The sequence below is a fragment of the Procambarus clarkii genome, chromosome 75 (assembly GCF_040958095.1).
Source record: "Procambarus clarkii isolate CNS0578487 chromosome 75, FALCON_Pclarkii_2.0, whole genome shotgun sequence".
NCBI classification, from domain to species: Eukaryota; Metazoa; Arthropoda; class Malacostraca; order Decapoda; family Cambaridae; genus Procambarus; species Procambarus clarkii.
Window position 1 is genome coordinate 3,375,781 of NC_091224.1, and position 16,807 is coordinate 3,392,587.

Consider the following 16,807-nt stretch of genomic DNA (forward strand, 5'->3'; position numbering starts at 1 on the left):
TCACCACACTGTCAGCTGGGGGACAACTGCCACCACACTGTCAGCTGGGGGACAACTGTCACCACACTGTCAGCTGGGGGACAACTGTCACCACACTGTCAGCTGGGGGACAACTGTCACCACACTGTCAGCTGGGGGGACAACTGTCACCACACTGTCAGCTGGGGGGACAACTGTCACCACACTGTCAGCTGGGGGGACAACTGTCACCACACTGTCAGCTGGGGGGACAACTGTCACCACACTGTCAGCTGAGGGGACAACTGTCACCACACTGTCAGCTGGGGGGACAACTGTCACCACACTGTCAGCTGGGGGGACAACTGTCACCACACTGTCAGCTGGGGGGACAATTGTCACCACACTGTCAGCTGGGGACAACTATCACCACACTGTCAGCTGGGGGGACAACTATTACCACACTGTCAGCTGGGGGACAACTGTCACGACACTGTCAGCTGGGGGACAACTGTCACGACACTGTCAGCTGGGGGACAACTGTCACGACACTGTCAGCTGGGGGACAACTGTCACGACACTGTCAGCTGGGGGACAACTGTCACCACACTGTCAGCTGGGGGACAACTGTCACAACACTGTCAGCTGGGGGACAACTATCACCACCACACTGTCAGCTGGGGGGACAACTGTCACCACACTGTCAGCTGGGGGGACAACTGTCACCACACTGTCAGCTGGGGGGACAACTGTCACCACACTGTCAGCTGGGGGGACAACTGTCACCACACTGTCAGCTGGGGGGACAACTGTCACCACACTGTCAGCTGGGGGGACAACTGTCACCACACTGTCAGCTGGGGGGACAACTGTCACCACACTGTCAGCTGGGGGGACAACTGTCACCACACTGTCAGCTGGGGGGACAACTGTCACCACACTGTCAGCTGGGGGGACAACTGTCACCACACTGTCAGCTGGGGGGACAACTGTCACCACACTGTCAGCTGGGGGGACAACTGTCACCACACTGTCAGCTGGGGGGACAACTGTCACCACACTGTCAGCTGGGGGGACAACTGTCACCACACTGTCAGCTGGGGGGACAACTGTCACCACACTGTCAGCTGGGGGACAACTGTCACCACACTGTCAGCTGGGGGGACAACTGTCACCACACTGTCAGCTGGGGGGACAACTGTCACCACACTGTCAGCTGGGGGGACAACTGTCACCACACTGTCAGCTGGGGGGACAACTGTCACCACACTGTCAGCTGGGGGGACAACTGTCACCACACTGTCAGCTGGGGGGACAACTGTCACCACACTGTCAGCTGGGGGGACAACTGTCACCACACTGTCAGCTGGGGGGACAACTGTCACCACACTGTCAGCTGGGGGGACAACTGTCACCACACTGTCAGCTGAGGGGACAACTGTCACCACACTGTCAGCTGGGGGGACAACTGTCACCACACTGTCAGCTGGGGGGACAACTGTCACCACACTGTCAGCTGGGGGGACAACTGTCACCACACTGTCAGCTGGGGGGACAACTGTCACCACACTGTCAGCTGGGGGGACAACTGTCACCACACTGTCAGCTGGGGGGACAACTGTCACCACACTGTCAGCTGGGGGGACAACTGTCACCACACTGTCAGCTGGGGGGACAACTGTCACCACACTGTCAGCTGGGGGGACAACTGTCACCACACTGTCAGCTGGGGGGACAACTGTCACCACACTGTCAGCTGGGGGGACAACTGTCACCACACTGTCAGCTGGGGGGACAACTGTCACCACACTGTCAGCTGGGGGGACAACTGTCACCACACTGTCAGCTGGGGGACAACTGTCACCACACTGTCAGCTGGGGGACAACTGTCACCACACTGTCAGCTGGGGGACAACTGTCACCACACTGTCAGCTGGGTACAACTGTCACCACACTGTCAGCTGGGGACAACTGTCACCACACTGTCAGCTGGGGGACAACTGTCACCACACTGTCAGCTGGGGGACAACTGTCACCACACTGTCAGCTGAGGACAACTGTCACCACACTGTCAGCTGGGGACAACTGTCACCACACTGTCAGCTGGGGACAACTATCACCACACTGTCAGCTGGGGGGACAACTGTCACGACACTGTCAGCTGGGGGACAACTGTCACGACACTGTCAGCTGGGGGACAACTGTCACGACACTGTCAGCTGGGGGACAACTGTCACGACACTGTCAGCTGGGGGACAACTGTCACGACACTGTCAGCTGGGGGACAACTGTCACGACACTGTCAGCTGGGGGACAACTATCACCACCACACTGTCAGCTGGGGGACAACTATCACCACCACACTGTCAGCTGGGGGACAACTATCACCACCACACTGTCAGCTGGGGGGACAACTGTCACCACACTGTCAGCTGGGGGGACAACTGTCCCCACACTGTCAGCTGGGGGGACAACTGTCACCACACTGTCAGCTGGGGGGACAACTGTCACCACACTGTCAGCTGGGGGGACAACTGTCACCACACTGTCAGCTGGGGGGACAACTGTCACCACACTGTCAGCTGGGGGGACAACTGTCACCACACTGTCAGCTGGGGGGACAACAGTCACCACACTGTCAGCTGGGGGGACAACTGTCACCACACTGTCAGCTGGGGGGACAACTGTCACCACAATGTCAGCTGGGGACAACTATCACCACACTGTCAGCTGGGGACAACTGTCACCACACTGTCAGCTGGGGGGACAACTGTCACCACACTGTCAGCTGGGGGACAACTGTCACCACCACACTGTCAGCTGAGGGACAGCTATCACCACACTGTCAACTGGGGGACAACTGTCACCACACTGTCAGCTGGGGACAACTATCACCACACTGTCAGCTGGGGACAACTGTCACAACACTGTCAGCTGGGGGACAACTATCACCACACTGTCAGCTGGGGGACAACTGTCACCACCACACTGTCAGCTGAGGGACAGCTATCACCACACTGTCAACTGGGGGACAACTGTCACCACACTGTCAGCTGGGGACAACTATCACCACACTGTCAGCTGGGGACAACTATCACCACACTGTCAGCTGAGGGACAACTATCACCACACTGTCAGCTGGGGACAACTGTCACCACACTGTCAGCTGGGGGGACAACTGTCACCACACTGTCAGCTGGGGGACAACTGTCACCACACTGTCAGCTGGGGGACAACTGTCACCACACTGTCAGCTGGGGGACAACTGTCACCACACTGTCAGCTGGGGACAACTGTCACCACACTGTCAGCTGGGGACAACTGTCACCACACTGTCAGCTGGGGACAACTGTCACCACACTGTCAGCTGGGGACAACTATCACCACACTGTCAGCTGGGGGGACAACTATCACTACACTGTCAGCTGGGGACAACTGTCACCACACTGTCAGCTGGGGGGACAACTGTCACCACACTGTCAGCTGGGGACAACGATCACCACACTGTCAGCTGGGGACAACTATCACCACACTGTCAGCTGGGGACAACTGTCACCACACTGTCAGCTGGGGACAACTGTCACCACACTGTCAGCTGGGGGACAACTGTCACCACACTGTCAGCTGGGGACAACTATCACCACACTGTCAGCTGGGGACAACTATCACCACACTGTCAGCTGGGGGGACAACTGTCACCACACTGTCAGCTGGGGGGGCAACTGTCACAACACTGTCAGCTGGGGGACAACTATCACCACACTGTCAGCTGGGGGACAACTGTCACCACCACACTGTCAGCTGGGGGACAGCTATCACCACACTGTCAGCTGGGGGACAACTGTCACCACACTGTCAGCTGGGGGACAACTATCACCACACTGTCAGCTGGGGGACAACTAGTCACCACACTGTCAGCTGAGGGACAACTATCACCACACTGTCAGCTGGGGACAACTGTCACCACACTGTCAGCTGGGGGGACAACTGTCACCACACTGTCAGCTGGGGGACAACTATCACCACACTGTCAGCTGGGGACAACTATCACCACACTGTCAGCTGAGGGACAACTATCACCACACTGTCAGCTGGGGACAACTGTCACCACACTGTCAGCTGGGGGGACAACTGTCACCACACTGTCAGCTGGGGGGACAACTGTCACCACACTGTCAGCTGGGGGGACAACTGTCACCACACTGTCAGCTGGGGGGACAACTGTCACCACACTGTCAGCTGGGGGACAACTGTCACCACACTGTCAGCTGGGGGGACAACTGTCACCACACTGTCAGCTGGGGGGACAACTGTCACCACACTGTCAGCTGGGGGGACAACTGTCACCACACTGTCAGCTGGGGGGACAACTGTCACCACACTGTCAGCTGGGGGGACAACTGTCACCACACTGTCAGCTGGGGGGACAACTGTCACCACACTGTCAGCTGGGGGGACAACTGTCACCACACTGTCAGCTGGGGGGACAACTGTCACCACACTGTCAGCTGGGGGGACAACTGTCACCACACTGTCAGCTGGGGGACAACTGTCACCACACTGTCAGCTGGGGGGACAACTGTCACCACACTGTCAGCTGGGGGGACAACTGTCACCACACTGTCAGCTGGGGGGACAACTGTCACCACACTGTCAGCTGGGGGACAACTGTCACCACACTGTCAGCTGGAGACAACTGTCACCACACTGTCAGCTGGGGGACAACTGTCACCACACTGTCAGCTGGGGGACAACTGTCACCACACTGTCAGCTGGGGGACAACTGTCACCACACTGTCAGCTGGGGGACAACTGTCACCACACTGTCAGCTGGGGGACAACTGTCACCACACTGTCAGCTGGGGACAACTGTCACCACACTGTCAGCTGGGGACAACTGTCACCACACTGTCAGCTGGGGACAACTGTCACCACACTGTCAGCTGGGGGGACAACTATCACCACACTGTCAGCTGGGGACAACTGTCACCACACTGTCAGCTGGGGACAACTATCACCACACTGTCAGCTGGGGGACAACTGTCACCACACTGTCAGCTGGGGACAACTATCACCACACTGTCAGCTGGGGACAACTGTCACCACACTGTCAGCTGGGGGGACAACTGTCACCACACTGTCAGCTGGGGGGACAACTGTCACCACACTGTCAGCTGGGGACAACTATCACCACACTGTCAGCTGGGGACAACTATCACCACACTGTCAGCTGGGGACAACTATCACCACACTGTCAGCTGGGGACAACTATCACCACACTGTCAGCTGGGGGACAACTGTCACCACCACACTGTCAGCTGGGGGACAGCTATCACCACACTGTCAGCTGGGGGACAACTGTCACCACACTGTCAGCTGGGGGACAACTGTCACCACACTGTCAGCTGGGGGACAACTGTCACCACACTGTCAGCTGGGGGGACAACTGTCACCACACTGTCAGCTGGGGGGACAACTGTCACCACACTGTCAGCTGGGGACAACTATCACCACACTGTCAGCTGGGGACAACTATCACCACACTGTCAGCTGGGGACAACTATCACCACACTGTCAGCTGGGGGACAACTGTCACCACCACACTGTCAGCTGGGGGACAGCTATCACCACACTGTCAGCTGGGGGACAACTGTCACCACACTGTCAGCTGGGGACAACTATCACCACACTGTCAGCTGGGGACAACTATCACCACACTGTCAGCTAAGGGACAACTATCACCACACTGTCAGCTGGGGACAACTGTCACCACACTGTCAGCTGGGGGTACAACTGTCACCACACTGTCAGCTGGGGGACAACTGTCACCACACTGTCAGCTGGGGACAACTATCACCACCACACTGTCAGCTGGGGGGACAACTGTCACCACACTGTCAGCTGGGGGGACAACTGTCACCACACTGTCAGCTGGGGGGACAACTGTCACCACACTGTCAGCTGGGGACAACTATCACCACACTGTCAGCTGGGGACAACTATCACCACACTGTCAGCTGGGGGGACAACTGTCACCACACTGTCAGCTGGGGGGACAACTGTCACCACACTGTCAGCTGGGGGACAACTGTCACCACACTGTCAGCTGGGGGACAACTGTCACCACACTGTCAGCTGGGGGACAGCTATCACCACACTGTCAGCTGGGGGACAACTGTCACCACACTGTCAGCTGGGGGGACAACTGTCACCACACTGTCAGCTGGGGGGACAACTGTCACCACACTGTCAGCTGGGGGGACAACTGTCACCACACTGTCAGCTGGGGGGACAACTGTCACCACACTGTCAGCTGGGGGACAACTGTCACCACACTGTCAGCTGGGGGGACAACTGTCACCACACTGTCAGCTGGGGGGACAACTGTCACCACACTGTCAGCTGGGGGACAACTGTCACCACACTGTCAGCTGGGGGACAACTGTCACCACACTGTCAGCTGGGGGACAACTGTCACCACACTGTCAGCTGGGGGACAACTGTCACCACACTGTCAGCTGGGGACAACTGTCACCACACTGTCAGCTGGGGACAACTGTCACCACACTGTCAGCTGGGGACAACTGTCACCACACTGTCAGCTGGGGGGACAACTGTCACCACACTGTCAGCTGAGGACAACTGTCACCACACTGTCAGCTGAGGACAACTATCACCACACTGTCAGCTGGGGGGACAACTATCACCACACTGTCAGCTGGGGACAACTGTCACCACACTGTCAGCTGGGGGGACAACTGTCACCACACTGTCAGCTGGGGGACAACTGTCACCACACTGTCAGCTGGGGACAACTGTCACCACACTGTCAGCTGGGGACAACTGTCACCACACTGTCAGCTGGGGACAACTGTCACCACACTGTCAGCTGGGGGGACAACTATCACCACACTGTCAGCTGAGGACAACTGTCACCACACTGTCAGCTGGGGGGACAACTATCACCACACTGTCAGCTGGGGACAACTGTCACCACACTGTCAGCTGGGGGGACAACTGTCACCACACTGTCAGCTGGGGGACAACTGTCACCACACTGTCAGCTGGGGAACAACTGTCACCACACTGTCAGCTGGGGACAACTGTCACCACACTGTCACCTGGGGGGACAACTGTCACCACACTGTCAGCTGGGGACAACTATACAATCAGAGGTTATCAACATACACTCCTTCACTGTTGATGCCTCAGTCATTAACAGACTGCTACAACATGTACAAGTCCAACAGTTGTATATATTGCCCACATGAACTGGACTGTTCCCATTACAAGTGGTGATGGACTGGTAGCTGCTACTGTGAGTGCCAGTCACCCTCCAGCACGTCTCAACCGTGTAAGAGTCACCTTCCAGCACGTCTCAGCCCTGTAAGAGTCACCTTCCAGCACGTCTCAGCCCTGTAAGAGTCACCCTCCAGCACGTCTCAGCCCTGTAAGAGTCACCCTCCAGCACGTGTCAACCCTGTAAGAGTCACCCTCCAGCACGTCTCAACCCTGTAAGAGTCACCCTCCAGCACGTCTCAACCCTGTAAGAGTCACCCTCCAGCACGTCTGAACCCTGTAAGAGTCACCCTCCAGCACGTCTCAACCCTGTAAGAGTCACCCTCCAGCACGTCTCAACCGTGTAAGAGTCACCTTCCAGCACGTCTCAACCCTGTAAGAGTCACCTTCCAGCACGTCTCAACCGTGTAAGAGTCACCTTCCAGCACGTCTCAACCGTGTAAGAGTCACCTTCCAGCACGTCTCAACCGTGTAAGAGTCACCTTCCAGCACGTCTCAACCGTGTAAGAGTCACCTTCCAGCACGTCTCAACCGTGTAAGAGTCACCTTCCAGCACGTCTCAACCGTGTAAGAGTCACCTTCCAGCACGTCTCAACCGTGTAAGAGTCACCTTCCAGCACGTCTCAACCGTGTAAGAGTCACCTTCCAGCACGTCTCAACCGTGTAAGAGTCACCTTCCAGCACGTCTCAACCGTGTAAGAGTCACCTTCCAGCACGTCTCAACCGTGTAAGAGTCACCTTCCAGCACGTCTCAGCCCTGTAAGAGTCACCTTCCAGCACGTCTCAGCCCTGTAAGAGTCACCTTCCAGCACGTCTCAACCCTGTAAGAGTCACCTTCCAGCACGTCTCAACCCTGTAAGAGTCACCTTCCAGCACGTCTCAACCCTGTAAGAGTCACCTTCCAGCACGTCTCAGCACTGTAAGAGGAACAACTTACTTGTGCCGGCAGGAAGTGTTCCTGTCCCGCCATGTGTTCCTCTCCAGCTACAGCGGCTTAATAACAATATTAATGTTAACACAAAATTTTACTCAGTTAATCTTATTGTAAACTTTTTCAGTTTGATAAACTGTCTCTCCCGCACCACAATGTTGGTGTCATAACAGTTGTGTTACTCACGCTGGAACACCTTACACCCGCCCACCACACCACCAAACTACCACCTTCCTACAACGTTCGAACAAGTTTTAACACGTAAAAAGTTGTAACAACCAATATAACAAGTTGTAACAACGTTGTAACACGTCATACAAAGGTAATAACAAGTAGTAACATGGGGGATCATGGGAACCGTTACGTTGTGTGTGCTGGTAATTACTCTTAAATATTTTAAGGGTTATTAAAATAATATTTAGTTATATTAGAGATTATAAAATATGAGAATATATTTTGAGATTAATTTCTCAAAATATAACTCTTGCAAACACTGACCTTCCATGACTATATGATGTTGTGACTAGTGATTAGTGGTGGTATGGTGCCCAACCACTTGGACTGGCTACCCTCCAAGTAGTCGCCACCTCCCAGTACTCAGGCTACACACCCAGTAGTCCTCACCTCCCAGTACTCAGGCTACCCACCCAGTAGTCCTCGCCTCCCAGTACTCAGGCTACCCACCCAGTAGTCCTCACCTCCAAGTACTCAGGCTACCCACCCAGTAGTCCTCACCTCCCAATACTCAGGCTACCCACCCAGTGGTCCTCACCTCCAAGTACTCAGGCTACCCACCCAGTAGTCCCCACCTGCCAGTACTCAGGCTACCCACCCAGTAGTCCTCACCTCCCAGTACTCAGGCTACCCACCCAGTAGTCCTCACCTCCCAGTACTCAGGCTACCCACCCAGTAGTCCTCACCTCCCCGTACTCAGGCTACCCACATAGTAGTCCCCACCTCCCAGTACTCAGGCTACCCACCCAGTAGTCCTCACCTTCCAGTACTCAGGCTACCACCCTGTAGTCCCCACCTCCCAGTAGTCCCCACCTCCCAGTACTCAGGCTACTCACCCAGTAGTCCTCACCTGCCAGTACTTAGGCTACCCACCCAGTAGTCCTCACCTCCCAGTACTCAGGCTACCCACCCAGTAGTCCTCGCCTGCCAGTACTCAGGCTACCCACCCAGTAGTCCTCGCCTGCCAGTACTCAGGCTACCCACCCAGTAGTCCTCACCTGCCAGTACTCAGGCTACCCACCCAGTAGTCCTCGCCTGCCAGTACTCAGGCTACCCACCCAGTAATCGTCACCTGCCAGTACTCAGGCTACCCCACCGAGTAGTCCTCACCTTCCAGTACTCAGGCTACCCACCCAGTAGTCCTCACCTTCCAGTACTCAGGCTACCCACCCAGTAGTCCCCACCTCCCAGTACTCAGGCTACCCACCCAGTAGTCCCCACCTTCCAGTACTCAGGCTACTCACCCAGTAGTCCTCACCTGCCAGTACTCAGGCTACCCACCCAATAGTCCCCACCTGCCAGTACTCAGGCTACCCACCCAGTAGTCCTCACCTGCCAGTACTCAGGCTACCCACCCAGTAGTCCTCACCTGCCAGTACTCAGGCTACCCACCCAGTAGTCCTCACCTTCCAGTACTCAGGCTACCCACCCAGTAGTCCCCACCTCCCAGTACTCAGGCTACTCACCCAGTAGTCCTCACCTGCCAGTACTCAGGCTACTCACCCAGTAGTCCTCACCTGCCAGTACTCAGGCTACCCACCCAGTAGTCCCCACCTGCCAGTACTCAGGCTACCCACCCAGTAGTCCTCACCTGCCAGTACTCAGGCTACCCACCCAGTAGTCCTCACCTCCCAGTACTCAGGCTACCCACCCAGTAGTCCTCACCTGCCAGTACTCAGGCTACCCACCCAGTAGTCCTCACCTGCCAGTACTCAGGGTACCCACCCAGTAGTCCTCACCTGCCAGTACTCAGGCTACCCGCCCAGTAGTCCTCACCTGCCAGTACTCAGGCTACCCAGCCAGTAGTCCTCACCTGCCAGTACTAAGGCTACCCACCCAGTAGTCCTCACCTGCCAGTACTCAGGCTACCCACCCAGTAGTCCTTACCTGCCAGTACTCAGGCTACCCACCCAGTAGTCCTCACCTGCCAGTACTCAGGCTACCCACCAAGTAGTCCTCACCTACCAGTACTCAGGCTACCCACCCAGTAGTCCTCACCTGCCAGTACTCGGGCTACCCACCGAGTAGTCCTCACCTGCCAGTACTCGGGCTACTCACCCAGTAGTCCTCACCTGCCAGTACTCAGGCTACCCACCCAGTAGTCCTCACCTGCCAGTACTCAGGCTACCCTCCCAGTAGTCCTCACCTGCCAGTACTCAGGCTACCCACCCAGTAGTCCCCACCTGCCAGTACTCAGGCTACCCTCCCAGTAGTCCTCACCTGCCAGTACTCAGGCTTCCAACCCAGTAGTCCTCACCTCCCAGTACTCAGGCTACCCACCCTGTAGTCCCCACCTGCCAGTACTCAGGCTACCCACCCAGTAGTCCTCATCTGTCAGTACTCAGGCTACCCACCCAGTAGTCCCCACCTCCCAGTACTCAGGCTACCCACCCAGTAGTCCCCACCTGCCAGTACTCAGGGTACCCACCCAGTAGTCCTCACCTGCCAGTACTCAGGGTACCCACCCAGTAGTCCTCGTCTGCCAGTACTCAGGCTACCCACCCAGTAGTCCTCGTCTGCCAGTACTCAGGCTACCCACCCAGTAGTCCTCGTCTGCCAGTACTCAGGCTACCCATCCAGTAGTCCTCACCTGCCAGTACTCAGGCTACCCACCCAGTAGTCCTCGTCTGCCAGTACTCAGGCTACCCACCCAGTAGTCCTCGTCTGCCAGTACTCAGGCTACCCACCCAGTAGTCATCGTCTGCCAGTACTCAGGCTACCCACCCAGTAGTCCTCGTCTGCCAGTACTCAGGCTACCCACCCAGTAGTCCTCGTCTGCCAGTACTCTGGCTACCCACCCAGTAGTCCTCACCTGCCAGTACTCTGGCTACCCACCCAGTAGTCCTCACCTGCCAGTACTCTGGCTACCCACCCAGTAGTCCTCACCTGCCAGTACTCTGGCTACCCACCCAGTAGTCCTCACCTGCCAGTACTCGGGCTACCCACCCAGTAGTCCTCACCTGCCAGTACTCGGGCTACCCACCCAGTAGTCCTCGTCTGCCAGTACTCGGGCTACCCACCCAGTAGTCCTCGTCTGCCAGTACTCGGGCTACCCACCCAGTAGTCCTCACCTGCCAGTACTCGGGCTACCCACCCAGTAGTCCTCACCTGCCAGTACTCGGGCTACCCACCCAGTAGTCCCCACCTGCCAGTACTCAGGCTACCCACCCAGTAGTCCTCACCTGCCAGTACTCAGGGTACCCACCCAGTAGTCCTCGTCTGCCAGTACTCAGGGTACCCACCCAGTAGTCCTCACCTGCCAGTACTCGGGCTACCCACCCAGTAGTCCTCGTCTGCCAGTACTCGGGCTACCCACCCAGTAGTCCTCGTCTGCCAGTACTCGGGCTACCCACCCAGTAGTCCTCACCTGCCAGTACTCGGGCTACCCACCCAGTAGTCCTCACCTGCCAGTACTCGGGCTACCCACCCAGTAGTCCCCACCTGCCAGTACTCGGGCTACCCACCCAGTAGTCCTCACCTGCCAGTACTCGGGCTACCCACCCAGTAGTCCTCACCTGCCAGTACTCGGGCTACCCACCCAGTAGTCCTCACCTGCCAGTACTCGGGCTACCCACCCAGTAGTCCCCACCTGCCAGTACTCGGGCTACCCACCCAGTAGTCCTCACCTGCCAGTACTCAGGCTACCCACCCAGTAGTCCTCACCTGCCAGTACTCGGGCTACCCACCCAGTAGTCCTCACCTGCCAGTACTCGGGCTACCCACCCAGTAGTCCCCACCTGCCAGTACTCGGGCTACCCACCCAGTAGTCCTCACCTGCCAGTACTCAGGCTACCCACCCAGTAGTCCTCACCTGCCAGTACTCGGGCTACCCACCCAGTAGTCCTCACCTGCCAGTACTCAGGCTACCCACCCAGTAGTCCTCACCTGCCAGTACTCAGGCTACCCACCCAGTAGTCCTCACCTGCCAGTACTCGGGCTACCCACCCAGTAGTCCCCACCTGCCAGTACTCGGGCTACCCACCCAGTAGTCCCCACCTGCCAGTACTCGGGCTACCCACCCAGTAGTCCCCACCTGCCAGTACTCGGGCTACCCACCCAGTAGTCCTCACCTGCCAGTACTAAACAACACGTGTTGACGACCCCACAAGAGGGCGTCTCTCCCACAACCTCAACAAAAGACTTCATAAACCGGAGATAAAATATAATGGAACAGTGTGAGTGAAGGTTGAGGTGAAGTGGACGCACTCCAGACGCACTCAACATGGTCCCTTCTTGTAGACCATCTTGTGAGGCACTTCAGACACACTCAACATGGTCCCTTCTTGTAGACCATCTTGTGAGGCACTCCAGACACACTCAACATGGACCCTTCTTGTAGACCATCTTGTGAGACACTCCAGACACACTCAACATGGTCCCTTGTTGTAAACCATCTTGTGAGGCACTCCAGACACACTCAACATGGTCCCTTCTTGTAGACCATCTTGTGAGACACTCCAGACACACTCAACATGGTCCCTTGTTGTAGACCATCTTGTGAGACACTCCAGACGCACACAACATGGTCCCTTCTTGTAGACCATCTTGTGAGGCACTTCAGACGCACTCAACATGGTCCCTTCTTGTAGACCATCTTGTGAGGCACTCCAGACACACTCAACATGGTCCCTTGTTGTAGACCGTCTTGAGACACTCCAGACACACTCAACATGGTCCCTTGTTGTAGACCATCTTGTGAGACACTCCAGACACACTCAACATGGTCCCTTGTTGTAGACCATCTTGTGAGACACTCCAGACACACTCAACATGGTCCCTTCTTGTAGACCATCTTGTGAGACACTCCAGACACACTCAACATGGTCCCTTCTTGTAGACCATCTTGTGAGGCACTCCAGACACACTCAACATGGTCCCTTCTTGTAGACCATCTTGTGAGGCACTCCAGACGCACTCAACATGGTCCCTTCTTGTAGACCATCTTGTGAGGCACTCCAGACGCACTCAACATGGTCCCTTCTTGTAGACCGTTACGTGACACACTCCAGACACACTCAACATGGTCCTTTCTTGTAGACCATCTTGTGAGGCACTCCAGACACACTCAACATGGTCCCTTCTTGTAGACCATCTTGTGAGGCACTCCAGACACACTCAACATGGTCCCTTCTTGTAGACCATCTTGTGAGGCACTCCAGACACACTCAACATGGTCCCTTCTTGTAAACCATCTTGTGAGGCACTCCAGACGCACTCAACATGGTCCCTTCTTGTAGACCGTTACGTGACACACTCCAGACACACTCAACATGGTCCCTTCTTGTAGACCATCTTGTGAGGCACTCCAGACGCACTCAACATGGTCCCTTCTTGTAGACCATCTTGTGAGACACTCCAGACGCACTCAACATGGTCCCTTCTTGTAGACCATCTTGTGAGACACTCCAGACACACTCAACATGGTCCCTTCTTGTAGACCATCTTGTGAGGCACTCCAGACACACTCAACATGGTCCCTTCTTGTAGACCATCTTGTGAGGCACTCCAGACACACTCAACATGGTCCCTTCTTGTAGACCATCTTGTGAGGCACTCCAGACACACTCAACATGGTCCCTTCTTGTAAACCATCTTGTGAGGCACTCCAGACGCACTCAACATGGTCCCTTCTTGTAGACCGTTACGTGACACACTCCAGACACACTCAACATGGTCCCTTCTTGTAGACCATCTTGTGAGGCACTCCAGACGCACTCAACATGGTCCCTTCTTGTAGACCATCTTGTGAGACACTCCAGACGCACTCAACATGGTCCCTTCTTGTAGACCATCTTGTGAGACACTCCAGACACACTCAACATGGTCCCTTCTTGTAGACCATCTTGTGAGGCACTCCAGACACACTCAACATGGTCCCTTCTTGTAGACCATCTTGTGAGGCACTCCAGACACACTCAACATGGTCCCTTCTTGTAGACCATCTTGTGAGGCACTCCAGACACACTCAACATGGTCCCTTCTTGTAGACCATCTTGTGAGGCACTCCAGACACACTTAACATGGACCCTTCTTGTAGACCGTTACGTGACACACTCCAGACACACTCAACATGGTCCCTTCTTGTAGACCAACTTGTGAGACACTCCAGACACACTCAACATGGTCCCTTCTTGTAGACCATCTTGTGAGACACTCCAGACACACTCAACATGGTCCCTTCTTGTAGACCATCTTGTGAGACACTCCAGACACACTCAACATGGTCCCTTCTTGTAGACCATCTTGTGAGGCACTTCAGACACACTCAACATGGTCCCTTCTTGTAGACCATCTTGTGAGACACTCCAGACACACTCAACATGGACCCTTCTTGTAGACCATCTTGTGAGGCACTCCAGACGCACTCAACATGGTCCCTTCTTGTAGACCGTTACGTGACACACTCCAGACACACTCAACATGGACCCTTCTTGTAGACCATCTTGTGAGGCACTTCAGACACACTCAACATGGTCCCTTCTTGTAGACCATCTTGTGAGACACTCCAGACGCACTCAACATGGTCCCTTCTTGTAGACCATCTTGTGAGGCACTCCAGACGCACTCAACATGGTCCCTTCTTGTAGACCATCTTGTGAGGCACTCCAGACACACTCAACATGGTCCCTTCTTGTAGACCATCTTGTGAGGCACTTCAGACACACTCAACATGGTCCCTTCTTGTAGACCATCTTGTGAGACACTCCAGACACACTCAACATGGACCCTTCTTGTAGACCATCTTGTGAGGCACTCCAGACACACTCAACATGGACCCTTCTTGTAGACCATCTTGTGAGGCACTCCAGACGCACTCAACATGGTCCCTTCTTGTAGACCATCTTGTGAGACACTCCAGACGCACTCAACATGGTCCCTTCTTGTAGACCATCTTGTGAGGCACTCCAGACACACTCAACATGGACCCTTCTTGTAGACCGTTACGTGACACACTCCAGACACACTCAACATGGTCCCTTCTTGTAGACCATCTTGTGAGGCACTCCAGACACACTCAACATGGTCCTTTCTTGTAGACCATCTTGTGAGACACTCCAGACACACTCAACATGGTCCCTTCTTGTAGACCATCTTGTGAGACACTCCAGACGCACTCAACATGGTCCCTTCTTGTAGACCATCTTGTGAGGCACTCCAGACACACTCAACATGGACCCTTCTTGTAGACCGTTACGTGACACACTCCAGACACACTCAACATGGACCCTTCTTGTAGACCATCTTGTGAGACACTCCAGACACACTCACCATGGACCCTTCTTGTAGACCATCTTGTGAGACACTCCAGACACACTCAACATGGTCCCTTCTTGTAGACCATCTTGTGAGACACTCCAGACACACTCAACATGGTCCCTTCTTGTAGACCATCTTGTGAGACACTCCAGACACACTCAACATGGTCCCTTGTTGTAGACCATCTTGTGAGACACTCCAGACACACTCAACATGGTCCCTTCTTGTAGACCATCTTGTGAGACACTCCAGACACACTCAACATGGACCCTTCTTGTAGACCATCTTGTGAGACACTCCAGACACACTCAACATGGACCCTTCTTGTAGACCATCTTGTGAGACACTCCAGACACACTCAACATGGTCCCTTCTTGTAGACCATCTTGTGAGACACTCCAGACACACTCAACATGGACCCTTCTTGTAGACCATCTTGTGAGACACTCCAGACACACTCAACATGGTCCCTTCTTGTAGACCATCTTGTGAGACACTCCAGACACCCTCAACATAGACCCTTCTTGTAGACCATCTTGTGAGACACTCCAGACACACTTAACATGGACCGTCTTGTAGACCATCTTGTGAGACACTCCAGACACACTCAACATGGACCGTCTTGTAGACCATCTTGTGAGACACTCCAGACACACTCAACATGGACCGTCTTGTAGACCATCTTGTGAGACACTCCAGACACACTCAACATAGACCCTTCTTGTAGACCATCTTGTGAGACACTCCAGACACACTCAACATGGACCCTTCTTGTAGACCATCTTGTGAGACACTCCAGACACACTCAACATGGTCCCTTGTTGTAGACCATCTTGTGAGACACTCCAGACACACTCAACATGGTCCCTTGTTGTAGACCATCTTGTGAGACACTCCAGACACACTCAACATGGACCGTCTTGTAGACCACAAGAGAGAGTACCCTGTCGCCGTGATTCTGTAAACCTTCTTTAAAATGTTTATTGAAGCAATACTTTGTGTTGATACAAGTGTTGATACTTTGTGTTGATTGTCTTGGCTGCAGGATACAAGTAAGTTCAGTACAACATCTGTTTTCAACTCTTTTTACCATGTCGTCGTAACTCAGTCGATTAAGGCAGCGTCTGG